General features: G+C 38.4%; 1 pseudogene; it reads right to left on the bottom strand.

Moving 5' to 3' along the window:
• The window catches only part of LOC133758655 (telomerase protein component 1-like), a 59,266-nt pseudogene extending 45,089 nt beyond the window's left edge, over positions 1-14,177 (bottom strand).
• Between the last annotated feature and the right edge of the window lie 10,776 nt (positions 14,178-24,953).

The raw sequence follows: 24,953 nt of genomic DNA, 5'->3' as shown, positions 1-24,953 counted from the left end.
AAACAGATCTGCCATGAGTCAAAGGGCTCCAGATCAGGTCCACAGACCTTGTTAGCTCTAAGTTGAAAGCCCTTCACTCACCCCAGCTTCCAAAGCAACTACTGCTGTTGAGGGGATGGCCAAGTAGGGTCAACAACATTGCAGGCAGAACTGTATATTAATTAATAAATGTTTTCCTTTTAGAAATGCCATGTACAGGGGCTGGCATTGTGGCACAGTGGGTTAGCCTGAAGCGCCAGCAACCCTTATAGGCACCAGTTCTAGTCCCAGCTGCTCCTCTTCTGATCCAGCTCTCTGCTGTGGCCTGGGAAAGCAGTAGAAGACGGTCTAAGTCCTTGGGCCCCTGCACCCATATGGGAGACCCGGAAGAAGCTCCTGGCTCCGAATTGGCACAGCTCTGGCCGTTGTGGCCATCTGGGATGGAAGGCCCCTCTCTCTGTCTCTACCTCTCTCTGTAACTCCGTCTTTCAAATAAATAAAATAAATCTTAAAAAAAAAGAAAAAGAAAGAAAAGGAAATGCCACCTACCTTTTCTTCAAGCCAGCACTCCTCCTAGGACAGCTAGTCAACAGGGTGCCTCCCTTTTGATGTACCACAGGTGAAGAGCTAGATAGGTCTGAGCCTCATAACTGACAAGACCTTAAAGCCCACCTGATTATTTTCTTTTTTTTTTTAACTTTTATTTAATGAATATAAATTTCCAAAGTACTGCTTATGGGTTACAATGGCTTCCCCCTCCCAAAACTTCCCTCCCACCCACAACCCTCCCCTTTCCCGCTCCCTCTCCCCTTCCAATCACATCATGATTCATTTTCAATTCTCTTTATACACAGAAGATCAGTTTAGTATATACTAGGTAATGATTTCAACAGTTTGCCCCCATATAGCAACACAAAGTGAAAAGAAAAGAAAAAAAAATACTGTTGGAGTACTAGTTATAGCATCAAATAAGAGTGTACAGCACATTAAAGACAGAGATCCTACATAATATTTTTTTTAAAAAATTAATTAATTTTCTATGCCATTTCCAATTCAACACCAGAGTTTTTTTTTTTCCAATTATCTTTATATACAGAAGATCGATTCAGTATATAATTAGTAAAGATCACATCAGTTTGTACCCACGCAGAAACACAAAGTGTAAAAATACTGTTTCAGTACTAGTTATAGCATCACTGCACATTAGATAACACATTAAGGACAGATCCCACATGGGGTGTAAGTACACAGTGACTCCTGTTGCTGACTTAACAATTTGACACTCCTGTTCATGGCGTCAGTAATCTCCCTAGGCTCTAGTCATGAGTTGCCAGGGCTATGGAAGCCTTTAGAGTTCGCTGACTTTGATCTTATTCTGATAGGGTCATAGTCAAAGTGGAAGTTCTCTCCTCCCTTCAGAGAAAGGTACCTCCTTCTTTGATGGCCCTGTTCTTTCCACTGGGATCTCACTCACAGAGATCTTTCATTTAGGTCTTCTTCTTTTTTTTTTCTTTTCCATGGTATCTTGGCTTTCCATGCCTACAATACTCTCATGGGCTCTTGAGCCAGATCCGAATGCCTTAAGGGCTGATTCTGAGGCCAGAGTGTTGTTTAGGATGCCTGCCATTCTATGAGTCTGCTGTGTATCCCATTTCCCATGTTGGATCTTTCTCTCCCTTTTTGATTCTATCAGTTAGTATTAGCAGACACTTATTTTCAAGCCCTTTCTGTCAGTTTGTATTTGCCTCTCAATGAAAAAACTTGCTCATGGTTTATATAGTTTTCTTAGGGCCTCTGATAAAGACTCTATCCTTGGTTTTAGGTCCTGTGAGTTTAAACTGCTTGTTGGATTCATTTTCTCCAGACTTAAAAAAAGTAAAATTCTAGGTGGCCATGCACATGAAACCTCTGATGAAAGCAGTTACTACAAGCTGGCACTGCATTCCCCTGGAGAAGCCACCTCCTATTGGAACCCTGTCTTGACTCTCCTTCCCAAAGCCAGGCCTTTTCAGCACAAAGCAACCAGAGCAATCATTGCCCAGCTCCCCCTAACAGATGTTAGGGTTTCCATCTTCAGAGGTGGGAATGTGAGGAGTCAAATGAGTTACTAGATAGTCAGGGGATGCCAGTGCAATTTGGGGTGCAAAATATTTGCTTCCTTCCCCAAAATGTTATCTTTAGTAAGAACAAACAGGCCACCCTCCTTCCTTAGGAATCTCCATATTTACCATGAGAAAAGCAAGGGAGTTCTCTCTTCCTGAGCTCACAGCTTATTGTGAAAACAAGTTACCTATCCCATCCTTAGCAGGCCAGACAGGATGGAGAATTGTAAATGAGGTCTTTTGATGGTTTTTGTCGCTGCCTGGTAACTGAAAGCCAATCTGATTGTTAAGATTTTTTTCCTTCAAAATTGTACTTAAAAAGCCTATTGTCACCTGCCCTTTTGGGTTTTTCCTCTCTTGGAAGCCCCCCTCCACCAGGCCACTCTGGCTGGAGGCCTTTGACCCTAATAAATATTTTTAAATCTAAAAAAAAAAGAAAAAAAATATTTGTTCACCCACTGGATAAGGCTCTAGCTTTCAGTATTTGATATGTTGAAGCAATAAGTAAAGTGATTATAAATGCTAATAAATTCAAAATACAATGTATGTAATAGTGGAAATTTTGACAGATCAAAACAGGTAATATGGAATCCTCATTCTTTAGTTAAATAGGCACATGTAATAACACTTTTCAGGGGATTGGTTAGAAACTTTTCTCCAGAAGAATTACTGTCAACTCAGTATTTTGCTTATATATTTCACTGTCCTATGAAAACTTGTTTCTACCCATGGATCCGAGGTTCATCAACCAAGCAGACTGACATACTTGCTCAAAAATAGGCAACCTCAAGCTATAATCATCACATTCCAAATGGGATTATGAATAACGGCTAGTTTCTAAAACCTCGGAATCTGAAGTTATCTATCAAAGTACCTTGGAGATTTCCAACTGGAAAGATATCACCAGGAAACCCTTATAAACAAGGCTCCAGGAACATTGGGGAATAAGCGAAATCCATCTTTATATATTGTAATGATGAAGAGCTCAAACTGCAGGATCACACCAGCTCACTGAGTTTAGATTCCTGGTCCGTTATTCATATAACTACATGAGCCTAAGTAAGTCACTTCAAGTCTCTCGGGCTTAGTGTCTTCACCTTCAAGCGAGGATGATAATAATGTTTCAGAGCTGGTGCAAGAATTTAAACTTCATAGTGTTTGCAAAAGATTTAGCACAAATCCTAGCAATAGTTCTATTCCATATGATCTTTTCTTCCAACCTGTATGCAGAGCCAGAGCCTTTTCTCCTAAAAATGCCCTACTCTTCCTACTTCATCATCCAGAGACCAAGATAAAATACAGACAATGAAACATAAAACACAAGTTGTAGGAAAAAATGTAAATCTACATTATCTAATCTATAGATGATGATGAAATTGTGGAAGGAATTTATCCTTACAATTCCCTATATTTTAAAAATTCCTAAAGTGAAGTTTTAAATTCTTCCAATTAAATCTTTTTAAATTAAAAACCAAAATCATTACCAAGAACACACTACAGAGGCTATGAAGGTAACAAAATTTGTAATAATAATCTATGTGAAATCTTTCCTATTTTCCTCACCTGAGAAAGATATAATATATGTTTCCCCAATATCTGACAGAGGAGCTAGGCATGTTTTGTTATCCTAAGTCTACTCTTTCTCTCAACCAGGATCTCAATCCAGGTTTCCCAGGTGGGTGGTAGAGATCCAATCACTTGAGCCATCACCACTCTGTCTCAGATTTTGCCCAGGCAGAAAGCTAGAATTGAGTGGATCCAGAACTCAAACACAGGTACTCCAATGTGGACAAGTCCCAACCCACATCTTAACCACTAGTCCAAGTGCCCAAGTGGGACAACGTCCTCCCTGAACAAAGTATTTTCAGTAGGATGTAAGATCCTTATCAAGAGAGATATAGCACATGCCAGATCCTCCTTACTGTCATTTGTACATATGCATCTATTTTCAATAATAGCCTCATAGCAAATTATTTCAGTCCATAAATGCTTTATATAAAGTAGTTCTACTTCTTCCAAAAGCCATTTGGACCTGGAACTCAGGAACACTGAAGAGAAGCATGAAATTCTAGCCTAGGCTTTGCCAGTAACCAAAATCTGCCTTGCTAAGTCTACTTACCTCCTTAAGTTTCAGATTACTTGTGCACAAATTGAGAAGAAAAAGTCAGAAAGGTCTGTCATGTGCTTTGATTCTGTGGTTTACTTAGTTTGAATGACACAAGAGCAACAGTTAAAAGTTAAATGGCATGTTTGATTATAAACTCTTGAAATGAGAACTAGAACAGGTCTCAAAGATTATCTAGGGATCATAAAACCCAACCTTGGCATTCAAAGATGACAGATTCATTGGAAAAGGACAATGCTATGCAAAAATAAATGTAGATTTTAAAATAAAAATCATGAAAAAAATGCAATTTACTTTATTCTATCTTGCTTCTGAAAATATCTGAGAAGGGAAAAACACTTTGTCCAAATTCAGAAAGGGAATTACCATTTTTGGTTTTGGTTTTGTTTTTTGTTTGTTTGTTTTTATTCTCACTATTTGGTTATTTTGATGAGTGTTTCACACAGTTTCCTTTTAATGTAATCTATCACAAGTTAGTTCGGTAGATACAACCAATATCCACACATAACTGTTTAGGTAAATGGAGCTCAAAGATGTAAGATAAAGTGTATAAGGTTGTTTAAACCATTCAAGTTAAATATCTAGCAAGTGGGACTTCAAGGATATTAAAACCAAAGTTGGTTTGACTTTAATTCACATTTTACTCTATGGAATAATTTTGCTTAAACTGAGATTTTGTTAACAGTCAAAATTTCACACAGCATAAATATGGTCTACCTTCGAAGCCCAGAGAAGAAGAGATTGACCTCAAATGAAGCACATCATTTTATCTGATTGATCACCCCTCCCTTGGAAATAGAAACCAATTCACAGGGAAATGAGCTGTTTAATACTCAACCTTCCTTATATGGTTTGACTGTGTCTATAAAAGCTGCTCTGGAGTTAAACTGAAATTGTTTGGGAGCTAGACTTGTGTCATAATGAGTTAAGCTGCTGTCTGCCAAATGGGATCTCATGTGGGCACAGGTTCAAGCCCCAGCTGCTCCACTTCTGATCCAGCTCCCTGCTAACACATCTAAGAAATTAATAGAAGATGATCCAAGCACTTGGGCCCCTGCACCCAAGTGGAAGACTGGAAGAAGCTCCTGACTCTTGGTTTCGGATCAGCTGAACTCTGGCTGCTACGGCCACTTGGGGAGTGAACCAGCAGGCTGAAGACCTTTCTCTCTGTCTCTCCCTCTCATGTCTGGAACTTTACCTCTCAAATAAATAAATAAAATCTTTAAAAAAAAAGAATAAACCCAAAATAAAGATTTTTCATAGAAGATAAAAATACTAGAAGGATTTCAAGTGACAGCATTGGTTACTTTGTGCATTGTGATTATCACAGCACTATGTTTGTAAATAAATATTTATGCTATTACACAGGTATTTCTAGCTGGCACAATAGTGCCAGAGCAAAAAAAAAAAAAATGAGCATACAAACTGAGTTCTTACAAAGATAAATAAAATACAACTAAAGCACTGTCAAAAGGTTAATTAATTTGAAGGAAAAGGTAGAGCCAGCATTGTAGTGTAGTAGGTTAACCCTCCACTTGCAGTGCAGGCATCCCATATTGATGCTGGTTCAACTCCCGGCTGCTTCACTTCCAATCCAGCTCCCTGTTAATGGCTTGGGAAAGCAGTATAAAACGGCCTAAAAGCTTGGGCCCTTGCCACCCACTTGAGAGACCCAGAAGAAGCTCCTGGCTCCTGGTTTTAGATCAGCCCAAGTGTGGCCATTACAGCCATCTGGGGAATGAATCCACTGATAGAAGATCTCTCTGTATATCTCTCTGTATATCTCCCTCTCTTTCTCTGTAACACTGCCTCTCAAATAAGTAAATAAATATTTTTTTTAAATTGGAAAATTCAGGGTGAAATTGAACTAACAATATCTGTTTCACACGATGCATGAAAATTAAATAAGTTATATAAAAGTAGTAATTTCATTCAAGGCCTACAGCAGGCGTTTAATAGAGCTAAATTGAATCTGAATCAGATGTTCATCATGCATGAAGAATCTCTTGACTTCCAAATGTCTGAGTTAGAAAATAGAGCTGGACTGGACTCAAATGAATGAATGCAATATTTTTCTCCAACATGAAAATGCCCTATGCTTGTGTAACAAGTGGGATTTCTGTAACATGTAAAGCTTGAAAATATGCTATAACTATGATGCATTTTAATTATCATACATTTGTACATTTTGGATTAGATCTACTGAAAAATTCCCAATTGTCCCAACTGTCTTGCCATGATTTTAATACTAATTTTTTAAAGATTTATTAATTTATTTACTTGAGAAGCAGAGTTACAGAGAGGGAGAGATAGAGAAAGAGGTCTTCCACCCACTGGTTCACTCCCCAAATGGCAGCAGGTGGAGGTCCAACCAACTACGCCACAGCACTAGCCCCAATACTAGATTTTTAAACAAAAAGGGTTCTGGCACTTTTATTTACTACCAGAGTTTCTAAGTTGGGTGCATGTTTGGTGGCAAAAAGCACAAACAATCCACGTCTTCTCTTTCTCAGACATTCTAAGACTTGGGGTCAAATACAACTTGGTCCTTCTTTGGTCATGACTGGGGTCTCTAACTTGAAATACAGAATTTAAATTTGTATCTGTTAACTGTACTGTTAACTTATTATAACTTCAGTTAATAATCACTCAGTGCAGTGGACTAGATTGGAATAGACAAGAATAAAGCCCAGGGAAAGTTAAAAGTTTTTTAATCAAAAAAAAAAATAACTGCCAGGAAGAGAATAAAAATTAAGTTATTTGAAACAGAGAAAAAGACATAGATAGATAAAGAGAGAGAGATAGAGAGAGACAGAGAGAGACAGAGAGAGAGAGAGAGTGAGAGAGATGTATCCACTGGTTCACTCTCCAAATACCTGCAACAACCAGGACTGGTTCAGTCCAAAGCCAGGATCTGGGAACTCAGTCCAGGTCTCCCACATAGTCGGAAGGGACTCAACTACTTGAGCTATCATCTGCTGTCTCTCACAAGGTGCACATTATTAGGAAAATGGAATTGGGAGATCAGCTACAACTAGAACTCAGATACTCTGATGTGGGATGTGGGCTTCACAAGAGGTGTCTAAACCATGAGGCCAAACATCTGCCCTGCCACAGGAATTTTGAATGTGTGTCCTAGGAAAAGAGTCATTCTGGGGGCTGGCACTGTGATGCAGTGGGTTAACGCCCTGGCCTGAAGCACCAGCATCCCATATGGGCACCGGTTCAAGACCCAACAGCTCCACTTCCAGTCCAGCTCTCTGCTATGGCCTGTGAAAGCAGTAGAAGATGGCCCAAGTACTTGGGACTCTGAACTTATGTGGGAGATCCGGAGGAGGCTCCTGGCTCCTGGCTTCAGATCGCTGCAGCTCCAGCTATTGCAGCCACTCCTCTCTCTGTGTAACTCACACTTTCAAATAAATAAATAAATCTTTTTTTAGAAAAAAGAAAAGAATATTCTGGAATATGAGATATGTAATAAAAATTTTCTATCCTACAGATAATGATTGTTGATATAAAATAGCTTTTCAGTTTTTGTTAAATAATGCACACAGTGATGATTTTCATAAGGTGCTAAGCGTAGATTCCTCAATGTGAGCATGAGCAAATACATTACCAAGAAAGGTCATGGAGCTTCTTTCTCTAAAAACTTTAGGGAGAAAGCAAAGTGAAAAGGGAACTCTTTGTTTTGAGCATATATTAAGGTGGCAGACTTCTCAAGGCAAGCCAGAAGCATAAAATATAGGTGAAAGAGAGAGAGAGAGAGAGAGAGAGAGAGAGAGAGAGAGAGAGAGATGAGAGATAGATTTGAAAGTAATCCTTGGAGAATGAAGAATTACCAATCTCTATTAATAACAAAGGAAACTAAGAGAGATTTAGTACTTTACCTAAGGTCACACTACAGCAAAACGGAGGGCCGAAGACTCAAGCTTAGATCTCTCTGATGCTGGTTCCCCTCCCCTTTATTCTGTCCCTTCCTGTAGATCTGCTTGGATTGACTCCAGTGAATGCAGTCCCATGTCCAAATGGGTTGAGAGTGATAGACAACATAGGCTTATTCTAGTGCAGGAAGCAGTGAATATTTTCTGTAAAAGCTCAAATGGTAAATATTTTATGTTTTGTAAACCATATGGGCTCTGTCACAGCCATATTGCCATTGTTGTATGGAGTTAGTCATACACAACCTCAGATGAATGAGCATGGCTGTGTTCCAACATGACTTTATTTAAGACTTAAATTTGAATTTCATATCATTCTCCAGGCATACAAAATACTAATTGTCTCTTTATTTTTCCCCAACCACCTAAAATTATACTAAATATTTTTAGCTCTTATTGCCCAGTGTGTGGAGAACAGAAGCAGTCTTCCTTGGTAAGAAAGCTGAGTGAAATCTGGATTGGAGCCTATAGGAAAACAAGCTTTTTTAATGAATAGTCTCCCTTTGTCTGTGTCTGGAAAGGTTGTTTGCAATCAGGCATGTTTTTTGGATTAAATTTAGCAGTTAGAAAGTAACCACACTAGGCATTGGTTCATTAGCTTCACAATCAAAATCTCTTGGCATCAAGGATTTAACTGTCTGAAAACGGCCACTAGTTAGAAAAAATGAGAGCTCAGTCTTTGATCTTAAATTCTTCAGAAAAAGAAATATCTATGTAAAATATAACTGATAATTCATTTCTCAGAAATAAATGTATCTGAAGATAATATGAATATAGAAAATGAAAGTTTGACAAATATGGACATATCTTGAGCTTCAGAGGACTTCCAAGAAGATTGGCCATTGTTATAGAAGGTCTGGGGATTAAGGAAGAGCATATCACTGCCAGCCTTGAGGATCTCAGTGGTTTGCAGTTCCTTCAGTACTAATTCAAACAAAACGTGAGATAAATGATTCTGGCCATAAAAGGTTTACAGCAGGAAATAGGCATGGCAATTTTAGGTTTACCAGTTTGCTCATATCATAAAAGTTTTAGCAGAAAATTATTTCATAAATCTCTGAACTCTACCTGTTGAATAAAAGGATCCACCAAAGACAGCTTGAAATGTGCTGCTTCCACTAAAATCAATCTTGGACCCAAATAGAAGTTTTATTCAACAGCTGCTGATAGGAGCAGGGACTACCTACCTCATGTTCCTTCTGGAAAAAAGACAACATCCCACTATGAGCCTTAACTATCTCTGATATCCATTTGCTGGATGTCTTTGTACTAAGATAGACACAAAAACATATCATACATTTCCTCACTAATACATGCAGCTCATTTTCTCACATCCATACAGCAGGTGTTTAATGAATGTCAAGTAAATGACTTCATTTGTTAAGTACAAGAGTCAATTCTCAATACAAAAGGATTTTGTCATCCAACCTCAGCATCCAGCAAGTGCAATGGCATCATTGGCATGCCTCTGCTTTTTACAGGAATTCTTACTCTTACAGATCAGTGGAAGCTAAAGAGAAATTCCTTTGTGCCAGTAACTCATTTTTCCTGAGAGAGAAATGATAGTGTGATTCTGGTTTTACAGATATGCAACTGAGACAAGATAAGTAAATAGGCCAAGATTATGCAAAAGGGACCAACATAAGACCCAAATCCACTTCAGTTTTACCCAAAGCTCTAAGCCCTCTAACTACGTTCAGTGCAGCCTCTTAGCCTTTTGGAGGTTAACTTTCATTAGAGAACTGATAAGAACTTGTTCACTTACACCCATACACTTATTTTCTTGCCACAAAACCTTTTCAGCCCACCCTACTCCAGGGCATTTCTGGGGAAATGGGTGATGCCCAGTGGCATATTCAACATAAAATCCAGGAGAATAAAAGCAATGCACTAGCCTTCAGGTAAATTTGTCACCAGAATGCTTCCCTTTGCTTTCACTTTTCCTTTGTCTGGTGTTAACCTTCACATGGATTTCATTTGCAATTTCCAATCCTTTCCTGGACTTACTGCTATTTTCAAACTGCCTTTATTGCCCTTTTAAATTTAAGTCTTTCTTTGGGAAAGTAGAGAGTGGCAGAGAATAAGGAGGATGAACGGTGATTCATTATGTATTTAGAGGAGAACTTGCCAAGACTGGGATCAAAGACCCAAGCTGTGGATTAATCAAATATGTAACATGTTTTGGAAGCAAGAACTGTTTTTTTTTTTTTTTTTTATGTTGGGAGTGAAATGTGTAGGAGAAAGTAGTAAATGTCTCCTCTTAATTTTTTTTTTTTGAATATAAGGTCATTCTCCCACAGAGAATTATTTGATTAATAAGATGGGACCAACACACCCAAATACTGATAAGTTATCACAAAGAATCATACAAGGTCAGCCAAATAAGCACTCAGTAGAGTTTCAACAGAAAAAAAATTAAAAATACAGTTCCCGACATAAGTTTGGTATAATCTCTGATTCTCCTTAAAGTTTCTGTTGTGTGCTATGTGATTGTGTTCATGCATTCTATGAGCTTAGACCAAATGTTAATGAAAATTAAAAAGAAAATTATTGTTATCCAACAAAATCAATAGTATTAGAATCATTCACCACACACAAGTAAATAAAACAGAAAACACAAATAGGCATATTACAGGCCTGTTTAGACTACAGACATGTTTCTTTAATGAATGCATTATTTTTAATGTATTTTAAGATTGCAAAATCCTTGCAAGAATCCAGTTTGGATCTTTTTTCTAAATCTCTGAGTTGATGATTTCTATGGTGCAACAATCAGTTAAAGCCAAATAGAAGCTGTTCCCTATAGACAGAGAATGCATGTTCCAGCTCAGCATTATACCCCGCCAGTGGAACAATGTACAATTGCAAGCCAGGCCTTTGAAGAACCTGACCTTACAGACTCTGATGCCAGAAAGTTAAGACATTTTCAGGAAATTAAATTCAACATGGCAGAAAAAGATACATCCTTAGAATTTTGAAGTAATTTGATATTTTATACAATAAAAGGGTTTCTCCCATCTTGCTCATGCCTCATTAACTCCTTCCTATGTTAGAATTACTTCCATAAAGAATTCCTGTTCTTAAAACAAGCAGATCATGTCCTTCAGATTCATATGACTAGGCTGCAAACATCTTTCGATACTTGAAGCAACAGAGAAAAGGGAGGGAGGAACTTCAAGAACTGCTTGCAACACCTGTATGCCAAATCCGAGTGCCAATTTGAGTCCAAACTGTCCTGCTTCCAATCTGGCTCCCTATCAGCGTGCCTGAGAAAGCACCAGAAGATGACCTATGGGCTAGGGCCACTGTCTGCTCACATGGAAGACCCAGATTGAGTTCTGGGCTCCTGCTTTCAGAATTAGCCCTAACCATTGCAACTATTTGAGCAGCAAACTAGCAGATGGAAATTATCCTTCTCTTGCTTGCCCTCTATCACACTACTTTTCAAATCAATCAAAAATACTAAGAAACTGAATCAAACAGCACATTAAAAACAATACTCACCATAATAAAATGAGATTCATTTCAGAGACACAAGGATAGTTCCACATATACAAATCAATAAATGTGATACACCACACCAACAGAATAAGATTAAAATCAATAGATGCAGAAAAAGATATTTGATAAAAATCAAAATATCTTCATAATAAAAAATTTGAATAATTTGAATATATCATAAGAAACTGAACATAAAATGGTGGTTCCCAGGAGCTGGAGGAATAGGCAAATTCTGACTCAAAGAATATATGGAGTTACAGTTTTGTAAGTTGAGAAAGTTCTAGAAATCTATTGTACAACAAATAAGCATATAGTTAATGCTACTGAGCTGTACACTTAAAAATGGTGAACATGGTAAAATTTCATTTTGTATGTTTTTTATCACAATAAAAAATGTACTGGTGGTATAAATTATTTGTTCTAAATTCTTATCCATGCATTAAAACATCAACAGTCTATGTTCAATGCTGTGGCAATTAGACAAATAGCTTTAACTGAATCCTTAGAAGAGCACCTCTAGGTCAGTGATTCTCATATTTTAATGTAGGGTACCTGACCCACCAGGGATTTTATGAAGGTCAGGTTATGATTCAGTTAGTCTGGGATAGAGCCTTCTCCCAGAGAAATCAATGCTGCTGACACCCAAGCAACTTTGAGCTTGAAGACTCTAAGGTCAGTTTTGTAGGATTTATGATATGTCAAATCCTATTGTACACCTTTATACACCTATCCAGAGTGGCAAGCAAGACAAGAAAAAGTGTGTGTTTTCCAGAAGCTCATGTAACAGCAGCGAAAGACAATCAAGAAATAAGTAAATACGTATATCAGGTAGTGAAAAGTGCCTTAGGCAAAAGGTGACAGTCTGTCAGGGAACAGCTTTAATCTCATGCAGGCCTGCAGTGCCTGGGTCTTAGGGAAGGAACACAGAGGGAACTGTGATCCTCAGGATTGGAAGCTCAGTGCCCCACATAAATGAAAAGCCTAAAAGAGAGCTGGTGGAGAAGGATCAGGTAGGTGTCTCTAATCTGCAGGTGTTGGTCCAGAGAAGTGAGTCCTAGGAAATTTTCCCAAAGAGTTAGGCAATCTAGCCAAGAAACCTCAGGGTTTGGGTCTGGTAAAAATTTCATGTGAGCAGCAAGACAGTAAAATCAGTTGTGAGCCAATAAAAAAAGATAGAAACATAGACAAGAAAAGAGAGGGGAAGAAGAGGAGAAATTTGAAAAAGTGAGAGGATGAGTGAAGAGAGGATTCATAAGTCATAAGTGAAAACAGTGGTTGTATATAAGTCATGAAGCTCCACCTACTGATTGGAGAAGGTTTTGCAAAAAACATTAATAGAATCTTCTCTTCTCAAAGTGATCTGAAATCAGAAAAGTGATCTGATCAATTAGATTGGTTTTGGTGTCAGGATTCCTAAGTCCAGTCCTAAGTGTGTGACCTTGGACAAGCCACACTTCATTGAGCCTTAGCATTTTAATGGCTGTAGTCAAAGCTCCTAGAGAAGATTTCAAAAACAGTCCTTGAGGAGGCAAACTTGGAACCAATGACAAGTGAGAGAACTCACTGGATGTGTACACCATGTTTTCTCCTGTTACTTGCCATTTGAGATAATCATTTTTGAAGCCCTAATGACCCCTGAGGAGCCTGCCCTTGAAGTAAAAGGACCAATTTTGTACCCTGAGCAACCAAAGAAGGGTCCCAACTCACCTTGTTCTCACGCTCTCCCACCCACCTGAAGTTCTACTGAAGCTATTGTTGTGGAAAAGTATAGCACCTAAAATGTTTGCTACAGTTTCAAGCAGATTACACTTAACTTTTATTGATTAATTATATTCCATTTTTTTCATAAGTATTACAAGACTGCTATAAAGGCCATAAAGAATAAATGAAAGTATCAACTCAAAACTAATGTGGCAGTAGAGTAGAAAAGAAACCAGGAGTAAGAACATAAAAGAGTCAGGGTGAGATAAAAAGTTACTATCATCCTAGCCTGCGTGCTTTGGGATCTGGACTCCAGATAGCCAAGGGCAAGGTCCATCATTTTCCAGTTTGGAATCTGCTCTGTGAGATGAGAACTACACAGCTACCTGCTAGAAGGATAGCTGCTCTGACTTCTAAGATCATACATGAAAATCCTGCCAGAAAAGACACAGAGAAAGAAAGATGCATATATAACACATGATGGAAGTTATTTCTTAAAATCCTCAGGATGGCCAGACATACCTAGCTGAAATTAATTCAATAAAACAAATCCTCAGATGTATACAATGGTTCTGTGCTAAACATGTATGTAAATGTGACTTAAAATTTGAAATAATTAATAGATTCTCAGATGTGGTGGAGATGACAACAATGCTTTTTGTATGTGTTTTGTAGCTCGCTCAGCTGGAATTCTTTTTTAAGGCCATGTGATAGTACCAAGTGGGAAAAGGTATTTTCAGTGGGGCAACTCAGAATTTACATATCATTCCCACTGTTAAATCGCTTATCTTCATACACAACTGCTAATGCTGCTGAGCCTCGTTTTACCATCTCTCAAAGGAGGGCTAAGCACCATTTCCTAGAATTAGATCTTGTCCAGGAAAGCAGCCCACACAGTGCCAGTCATATGTTAATTTTCTTTCTTCTTTCTGTATTCTCCACAATGCCCAGCACAACTCTTCAATTAGTAAGCACTCAATAAATACTTGTCCAGGGACACTCAGATATCTAGGATACTTTACCCTATTCTGTCCCTAAAGCCCAAACTGACTCAGAATTAAGTCACAAGGACCATACTCCAAATTTAGATTGTTCAGTGTAAGACTGTGTAATTTTTCTTAAACTCTAGTGTAGAGTAGGCAATTTCAAGGGCTGTTTTGTAGGCAGCTTCTTTTTTAAGATTTATTTTATTTATTTGCAAGGCAGAGTGACAGAGAGACAAGAAAACAGAGAAAGAGATCTTCCATTCATTGGCTCACGCCCCAAAAAGCTACAACCGCTGGGGTTGAACCAGGGCAAAGCCTGGGACCAGGATCTGTGTCTGGGTCTCCCATGTGGATGGGAGCCATCTTCTGCTGCCTTCCCAAGTGCAGTAGCAGGGAGCTGGATTGGAAGCAGAATCATCAGGACTAGAAACTGCACTCTGATATACGGAATGAAGGAGTGAGAAGCAGTAGCTTAACCAGTCAAATGACCAAATAACCCTGTGTTCGGGGACTTGTGTCTTTCTGCGATCCTCTCCCCCTTGAATGTGAGCTGTAATCCGTGTTTTCGCTAATAAGCATAACACCAGAAAGGTGATGAGAAGCCATTCCTAAGATCAGGCTACAAATGGCTAGCTTCTACCTTGCTAACTCAATCTCTTCTCCTCTCGCTTTCCCTCCTGATACAGCTGTGCATTGCATGGACAGCAACTGGATCAGGTGTCATCACATCAGAGGTTCTGACATGATGAGGATAGAGTGAGTTGAAACTTCAAAGGTGCAGGTTGAAGTTCACCACTCCAGAGCACAAAGGAGACATGACAGGAGATGATCTCAGCCGTGCCTGGGGCAGTGCTGCTTTGGAAGAAGGGAATCCGCTGACTCCTGGCAAGGAGTGGAAATCCATGCAGCTGAGCTTACTTTCTCCATCTCAACATCTGGCCTTCAGATTTAGTAATTTTTTTTTTAATTTTAGCTCCCACATATAAAGAAGAACATGGGGTATTTGTCTTTCTGTGTCTGGCTTATTTCATTTAACATGATATCTTCCAGTTTCACCCATTTTGCTGTGAAGGATAGGATTTCATTTCTTTTATAGCTGAATAGTATTCTATTGTGTATATATAACACATTTTCTTTATTCATTCATCTGATGATGGACATCTTGGTTGATTCCAATTTTTGGCTATTGTGAACAGTGCTGCTATAAATATAATAAAGAAGATATCTCTGATACAATCAGTTTATTTATGGGGTAATACACAATAGCGGGAATTTTGGATCATAAAGCCGTCCTAAAGGCCCAGGGAAGGTTAAAAGGTGAGGGGATTAAAAACAATTAGGGGAGCTGGGGTGGTTTCTTAGTTGTAGTAAAGATACTAATATAAGATTTTAATAGGGGAACTGAGGTGAAGGGTATATGTGAATTTTTTATTACCTCACAATTTTTGGTCTGTAAATTTGAAACTATTCTGAAATAAAATGTGAAAAAATAAATCTACAGTGACAAAAAGATTAAAAAAAAAAAAGGTCCTCTGTGAAGACATGTATTCCCAAAACAAACTGGGCATGAAGTTTATTCTGTTTTTAGATAAGGACAAAAAATAAACTCAAATTACACTTAGTTATAATTTTCAAAGTAATGAAGGAATGTACATCTAGCTTACTAACATATTCATTTTTTTCCATTTAATTTTTGAACAAAGCCATCTGTGTATTCTATCAGCATTTTCTGGACTGCATCCCCATTTCATCAATGAGGGAAAACAAAGAAGCACTGTGGTGCTACAGTATAAATGCTAAGCTTGAATATTGGGATCTAGCTCTGCTACGTGATACTGGCAAGTCACTTAACCACTCTGCCTCTATAAAACTGAAGATAAATATTGGCCTTGGTGTTAAAAGCATCCTGCAAAAAGGTAGGTATAAATTCTAATATGAATACAAATGCAATAAGCAATAACCAGAGTTCACAGAATGATTAAGTAACATACCCAAGACTGATCTCTGAATCCCTTGCTACTCAAAAGGCGTAGTTCCAGCCGTAGCAGCCGTTTGGGGGGGGTGAGCCAATGGGAGGAAGACCTTTCTCTCTGTCTCTCTCTCTCTCACTGTCTAACTCTATCCGTCAAATTAAAAAACAAAAAATAGGTTAACTTCATGTTTTCTTCTTTTTTTCCCTGTGTTTGTAGTCTGTGGACCTGCAACATCAGCATCCCCAGGAAGCTTCATCAAAATTGAAACCTCAGTCCTTGGCTATATGAGGATGTGCATCTAAACAAGATCCCCGGGTGACTGCTCTGCACCTGATTCAGTAGTAAGTCTCATAGGTCATCATTCTTTCCTAATAGACTTTTATCAACTGTCCAAATGATACAGACCCACGGGATATATTCCTGAATCATTGTCTTCACCCATATCCAAACTAGAAAGGGTTCAGAGCTGACTGATTTACATGAGAGTACGGGAGAGTTGACAATATCAAAAGTAGGTTGGGGCCGGCACCTTGGCTCACTTGGTTAATCTTCCGCCTGCGGTGCCGGCATCCCATATGGGAGGCGGGTTCTAGAACCAGTCCAGCTCCCTGCTGTGGCCCGGGGAAGGCAGTGGAAGATGACCCAGGTGCTTGGGCCCCTACACCGGCATGGGAGACCAGGAAGAGGCACCTGGCTCCTGGCTTTGGATTGGTGTAGCTCCGGCCTTAGCAGCCATTTGGGGGGTGAACCAACGGAAGGAAGACCTTTCTCTCTATCTCTCTCTCTCTCACTGTCTAACTCTATCTGTCAAATTAAACAACAAAAAGTAGGTTAACCTCATGTTTTCCTTCTTTTTTTTCCTGTGTTTATTTGAAAGGCAGAGTTACAGAGATAGGAAGAGAACTTTCATCCACTGGTTCACTCCCTAAATGACCACCATAGCTGGGACTGGGCCAGGTTGAAGCCAGAAGCCAAATACTCCCTCTGAGTCTCCCACATGGGTGGAGGAGTTCAGTTACTTGGGCCATCTTCTGCTACTTTCCCAGTTGCATTAGCAGAGACCTGGATCAGAAGTGGAACAGCCAGAACTCAAACCGGTACCTACATAGGATGCCAGCATCATAGGCAGTAGTTCACCCACTGCACCACAGTGCTGGTCCCTACCTTAAGTTTTTAATAATTTTTTTTGTATTGTAAACTTAATGTATATGTAAAATCGTCAAAAGTAAATATTAGAAAATAACTTGTAATTTCCTGGCAAATCATTATAATTTAGATCTGTTATCATTACCTTTCTTTTATACATAAACATTATATATATTGAATATATAAATCCAGCCTTCATGTAGAAATGGAACTACGCTATTAGGACTCTCTTCATGTCAACTAAACAACAAATATCTCCATCTGTCATCAAGTAGCAAAATGTGATCTTTTTGTGGCATAGTACTACATCATAAGCTTATTATCAGGCTCATATTTTTTATTTAAGACAAGCAAGCATGTGTTTTTCCCAGAATTGAAACATTGTTACATATATAATATATATATGTACACATATTTATCCAAATGTATGTGTGTATAAGTATATATCCACATTTAAAAAAACCACTGAAAGAAAAAAATATTATTTTAGGAAAATCATTCATTGACTCAGAAAAATTAGAAAATAAGTTAAAAGTAAAATTTCTGTTTTTAAGTGTACACAGCTTTTTGATATTATTTATTTATCTACTTTGTGTTAAATAGAAGATGGAATGATTGTAGAGGGGGCGATTTCTAGCCTAAGAAGTTAAGAGACATGGGATTCTAGTCCTAATCCACTGTAAGAACTAAAGCATGTTATTATATCTCCTTTCTTCCAACTCTTCATCTATAAATTCTAAGATTTACACTAATGTCATTATGACCATTTGTGGTTTTAAATTTTAATATTTTATAATCCTGCATATGGGACTATGAAAATCACAACTGAAGGATTTGTGGGAAAAACTAGTAGGTATCATAACTATAAGATACAATTTTTATTCTTAGAATTGTGTCTATGAACTATATTGAATCTGTTCTCTTTGTGTTAACATCACATTAACAAAATGAGAATTGTGTTGTAGTAATTATCATGCATTTACTATGAACTGGAGACTCTAACATCTTAAAAATTCCTTAGAAAAACTAAATAAATAAAATAGAATTCTACACAAAAAAAGATACAATTTTTAAGACATTTCTTTATGCAAGACAATAGAACAGGATTAGACTTTATATTGAAGTTTCCAAAGCATCGTTATCTGAAATCTATAATCTTAAGACAACAATATTTCAATTGCCTGGAGATTCCAGTCTTCCTTGGGGAAAGGCTACTAACTCTACTACCTAACTTAAAGGCATAAGAATTCTTAAAACAGTATCCCTATTTTCTTCCTTTCTCAACATTCTTTGCCATATGCTTTCTGTATTATTTATTCCCCTCTCACTTAACAGAAAGTTTAAACTCCAAAAGTTGTAAAACAGTATCATTAGAAGTGTATTTGTTTGAGTTATGGTAAAACGCAGCACCCACAAACAACAATGATGAAGGTAATATTGTTTATAAAATAATAGGTAACATTCTTGAGCATTTCTCTGTACCAATCATGGATCACCTCTTTATGCAATTTCCCATATAAACTCATAGCCATCACATTAGCAAATACTATGGTCCCCAGCTTATAATTAAGCAATGGAGATGGGATTTGAAAACTAGATCTTTCTAAATACTGAGTCTGCACTCTTAGCTATGTCTAGTGGTCCCAAACTCACAATCGCCATAAGCAAAAAAACAAGAACTCCTGTTATAAACAGGAAGTGGTATATTACCCCATCTCTTTATAAGAAATAGGAAAGAAAGATGGCTTGGCTTCCTGATGAAATTGGTCTATTTTCTGTTGCTGTAACAAAGTGTCTGAGGCTGGATACTTCACAAAGAAGTTTATTTAGCTTACAGTTTTGAATGGTGAAAATTCAAGGACAGGCAGTCCCATCTCTTTAGCCTCTGGGGAGGGCCCCTCTAGCTGTTTCACAACACAGATGGCAGCATGGTGGGAGCATCCATGAGAGGGACAGATAAGACACACGGTGAGACAAGAGACAAGAGAGATTCAGAGTCCAGGCTTGCTCTTTCTATAAAAATCTGCTGTCATGGGAACTCACCATTGCTCATGAAAACTACATTAACGTGTTCCAGGAGGTGGCACTCCCCATGACCTAATTACATTCCACAAGGCCCACCTGCTAATTACTTTACCACCTCAGCATCACCACACTAGGTACAAGCAATTGGTACATGAAACTTTAAGGGATACAGTCAAACCATAGCCAAACCATAGCCCTAACATCTTTTAAAATAATAATGGATGGCAAAAATCCCACCATGGATAATAGCTTTGTTAACTTGAAAAGTCCTGTTAAGAGAAAAGGTGCCCCACTGGAGCCCTCTGCCATAGTCATAGAAAACATTGAAAGTTACTAAACGTATTAAAATTTGAAAAACTACTTAGACAGAAAATATTTTTCAAGCCTTGACAAAGAAAGGATAGTGACCATATCATGCACTATGCACAAAGCTGGTTTCCGTTTTTTCCTGGTAACCTATAGAAACCACTATTTCAACAAAGAAAAGAGAGCCACACCCTCGCGACATTTCATTTCTTCGTCCACCTAACTGGAGCATGGATCTATCCAGGCCTACACATCCAATAGACAGCTTAGCACCTTAATGCATCCATTTTTCTTCTTGGCCTCAAGATTGGATATCTGGGGCTCTCTCTTTTAATGACTCCTTTGAGCCCTTGTGTAAAGATGGTTTCTCACATCTGGGCAGGTATTCTAGTCACTGACCTTCCTCATTGGTATACCATCAAATCTCTCCCATGCTGGATTTTACATATAAGGAGAACACGTTTTATAACAAGTCTGAAAGGCTGATGACTAACAGGCTCTTGGCAATATATTCTGGCAGCAAAGTTGCCTAAGGACTTATCAGGTTAACGCATGTATGTTTCAGAGTCTCTCCATTCTCCCTCTGAGGGGGATTGATATCCCCACGAGTAAAACTGTATGTCTGAATTGAGATGGGATTAATTTTCAAGTACTTACCCCTGTCTGTAAATGCAAGTGAAAAAAATAGACCCAGAAAATCACACTGTGTCAGTGGGGTGCATATAGCCTTGGCAGCCTTGGTCTTTCAACAAACCCCTACAAAACTGTATTTCCCTCATTTACAGGGATTGGAAAATAGATGCCTTTGAGTCTAACAACATAAAACTCCTCCATGCCTAACACAGTCAATACAGATGGAAAAATAACAGAAAAAAACAAAATGAAAGGCTTTAAATTCCTCATCAGTTTAGCTTCCTCCTGATGAACTTCTTGGAAGAGATCACTGTTCACACATAGACAGAGATATCACTGTTCACACATAGAAGAAGATATTTCTTCTTATTTTTCTACTGAAGTTTTTTTTTATCTAGTTGTCTATTTTCAGGAAAGAAGACAGGAACCCAAACCTGAGTGAGGAAGAATCATTTTCCACTTTAACTCATATTTAGACATTTTCATATCAAAGTCATTCACCGACACGGCCAAGTCAATCAGGTTTCAAGGCCCTAAAAATTTTAAATAGTTAAAATAATGGGAAGAGGCCGGCACCGTGGCTCACTTGGCTAATCCTCTGCTTGCGGCGCTGGCACCCAGGCTTCTAGTCCCAGTTGGGGCGCCAGTTCTGTCCCGGTTGCTCCTCTTCCAGTCTAGCTCTCTGCTGTGGCTCGGGAGTGCAGTGGAGGATGGCCCAAGTGCTTGGGCCCTGCACTTGCATGGGAGACCAGGAGGAAGCACCTGGCTCCTGGCTTCAGATGAGCACAGCGCGCCAGCCGTAGTGGCCATTTGGGCAGTGAACCATCTGAAAAGGAAGACCTTTCTCTCTGTCTCTCTCACTGTCTAACTCTGCCTGTCAAAAAAAAAAAAAAAAAAAAAAAAAAAAAAAAAAAAAAAAAGATGGGAAGAATCAATAGAAGTTGCCATGATACACTGATAATTCCTTAAGAATAGGATGCCTACAAGTTGTCACTTAACCCCTGAACTGCATGCTTATGATCACAGAATCTTGTTCTGTTTCACAAATCGTTTAAGACAGAAATTCACATACTCGTTTTATAGATAAAATGCAAGTTTCTGACCTCAAGTCTCACAGTTTGTATGGAGTGAGCATTTTGTATGAATGAGAGGGGAAGAGAAGGAGGGAGAAAGAGAAGCAGGGAAAGGAAAGGAAGAAGGAGAGGGGAGGAAGGAAAGGAGGCCCCCAATCCTAATCCACTCTCTCACCCTTCTTATCCACCTTGAGCAGCACAAATTGATGTGCATTTGTTTTGTCTCCCTTTCCTTGCTCTGTTTCTCCAGGTCTTTCAAACATTTGTGGGAAAATAGAATTAAAAGATTACACACATTTTTCATGGACTTTATGAGGAACCCTAGGATAATGTAAAAGGCAATGAGATTAAAAGGAGAGGCAATGAGATTAAAAGGAGGAGCAATGGACTGGGTTTTCGACAACAGAGTAAAAAGATCTTTCCAGTTAACATGACAGTAATCACCGTTAAGTATGTTCTTTTTAAAGCCAGGCACCATGATAGAGTAGAAAGCAAGTGCCAGTGGAGTCCTCATCCTTTTCCTTAACCAGAAACTAGCAAGTGACTGAGAGAGTAACAAACTGCCTGATCAGTCTCTTCATCTGTAAAGTGGAAATAACAATAATTATCCCCCTGAGTTTCCTGGAACAAATTAATATATTATATTGGGGAAATAGTATATTGAAGTATTGGTACAATTTTTTTTTGTTTTTTGTTTTTTTGACAGAGTTAGACAGTGAAAGAGACAGAAAGAAAGGTCTTCCTTCTGTTGGTTCACTCCCAAAATGGCCGCTATGGCCGGAGCTACGAAAATCCGAAGCCAGGAACCAGGTGCCTCTTCCTGGTCTCCCATGCTGGTGCAGGCACCCAAGCATCTGAGCCATCTTCCACTGCCTTCCCGGGCCACAGCAGAGAGCTGGACTGGAAGAGGAGCAACCGGGACTAGAACCCGGCACCCATATTGGATGCCAGCGCCACAGGCGGAGGATTAGCCTAGTGAGTCATGGCGCCAACCCCTGGTACAATGTTTTTTTAAGGTACAAATTTCATAATTAGTCAAAAAACTATACTGATTGTTATCATTATTAACCACTTTAATTTTTCAGGAGATACTGGTGTGCATGAAACAGGAGAAAGGGGGAGACAAAACATATAAAAATGCGGAATTTCAATACAATATCAATACCATAGAATTGCTATTTCCAACTAAGTGGGCTTTAATTCACTCATCTGGGCGCTCTAATCTGTCTTCAACAGTGCATCCAAATGATGCTCAACATAACTAAAGGAATAAGTATTTTGAGGAGTATATGTTTCCACTTATCACACAGGGAACAATCTGATGTAAGAGCTGTTTATAGACTCAAAGTTATTGAAAACTGCTTCAAGCCATGTTGGAATAACTAAAAAGGTATTCGATATTGTTAGTCATCCAGGAAGTGAAAATTAAAACTGTAATGAACTATTACTTAATATCCAATAGAGTAGCTAAAATTCAAATATATATGAGTGTAGAACAACTCATACATTGCTAAGGATAATGTAGTACTCTTTTCTTTTCCAATAGGAAAATAAGCATTCTAGAGAAAGACTTGAAAGCCACACAAACATATTGCTTCTTATAAAAGAATTCTGCCTTGATTAAATATTTAATTGTTAATTTTGCCTAAAATTATATTTACTATGATGATTACAAAAAGGTGCTTTTTTTCCATCACCACACTCTCTATACATTTACAAGTTGGCACTCAGCATTTCTCGGTGAGCAAGAGTTCCCTTCTTCCTCTCTACCTATGTATCTATCTATCTACTATAAACATATTAGTTTATATATCTATTATCAGGATGCATCTATGGCTTACTTTTTTTTAATGGCTCATAATTCACTATTGTTGATTATTTTGCACTGGAATCATCTTAGATTTGTCAGAAAGAATCATTTTAATTTAGCACTTTATCCAGTGGATATGCCATATTATTATTTTATTAGCATCTCCTTACCTCTTGACTCCTTTTTAAAATTTTTAACAGTGCATCCAGCATGGACACATTTGCTCTGCTTATAATTCATCAGTGTTCAAATCCTTCCACAGATCTTAGTTTCCCAATCATATCAACGAATTCCCAAGGAGAAGAAATATTCTTTTACACTCTATACTCAGAACTTAGGCCATAATATGCACCATTTTGTCTCAACACACATGCACACACATACATATACCAACATATACACTGATACACACACACATGTTTTCTCTCTGTGTTTGATTATAAACCCCCCACAAGTAGTGAGTGTCTCTTATATTGCTGTTTTCCTAGTTCTCAGCACAGTGGTTTGCATATAGAGTGTGCTCAGTAAGCATCTGTTGAATGGATTGAGAACATCAAGAGAAAGAGGAAGGGAGGGAGGGAAAGAAGGAGAAAAAGAGAGAAAGAGGCAGGGATGGAGAGAGGGAGAATAGAGGGGGGAGAGAATATCTCAAAGTAGAAAATCAAAAATATTCCTGGCAATGCGAGGCAATGAGGTGTAGGGTGTGATGTGAAAAGACCCAGGTTCAACATGTGGTTTTTCCAATTAGCTGTTCCTTGTGCACTCTTTCTTTTGCATGTGGTAGTGACAGTGATTTCTATGGCCAATGCCCAAGTTTCCTAAGTGATTCAGCCTTCTTGCCCCATGCTGCCAAGTGCTAATTGCCTTTCACGCTGCTCTAATAATAATGACAACCACCATTTATTGAGTGTGTTACATGTGCCGAGCAGTAAGTTTGGTGGTGACCCTCCCTCAGTCTGTTCCCTGGGCAGTAATAAGAACCAAAAAGTGCACCATTATATGGCCCCAAATTATTAACACTAAAACCAAATTCTACCAGAAGTCCTTTTCCCAGTCATCTTACATGGAGTCAGCTATTTTCCCTAGTTAGAAAGTTAAAGTTAATGTGCTGCTTTGCTAGACATTGCCAGTCTGCTAATAATCAGTACCATCCACACTTCTGTTCTCTCTGCTGTACCACATGATCTGAAAGCATGGAAAACACATAACCCAGACTTCCTTGCTAGCAGGCAGTAACATGCAGACAATGACAGAGAAACTCTGGTATGATATTTGGAAGGTGGAAAAAGAAGAAAAACCATCTTCACCTCCTAGCAACACACACACAGAGACCCACACACACACACAAACACACATACAATTTCATTCCTTAAAAGCAAGGCTCTTGTTGGCTTGATTCCTTCCAAAGGCCAAGCAGCAGAATGGAATTCTAATTTTAACTAAATCTAATGTTTTATTTTATTTATCTTGGTTAGTAGATCAAACCACTATTTTGAAAGGGATACCTTGACTTCTATAAAATTATCTTTAACATATAATGCATTTTGAGCATAAATGTGATCGTTATTTGAATTCTAAACATTGGTGTGTTACATTTGTGTATGAAGGGGGGAATCATCAACAAGTAGATTTTCAACACAAATGCTATTGTCCAT

This window comes from Lepus europaeus, chromosome 4, assembly GCF_033115175.1.
Source record: "Lepus europaeus isolate LE1 chromosome 4, mLepTim1.pri, whole genome shotgun sequence".
Taxonomy (NCBI): Eukaryota; Metazoa; Chordata; class Mammalia; order Lagomorpha; family Leporidae; genus Lepus; species Lepus europaeus.
Note: the sequence above shows the minus strand (reverse complement) of the source record. Positions and strands in the feature narration are given on the sequence as shown.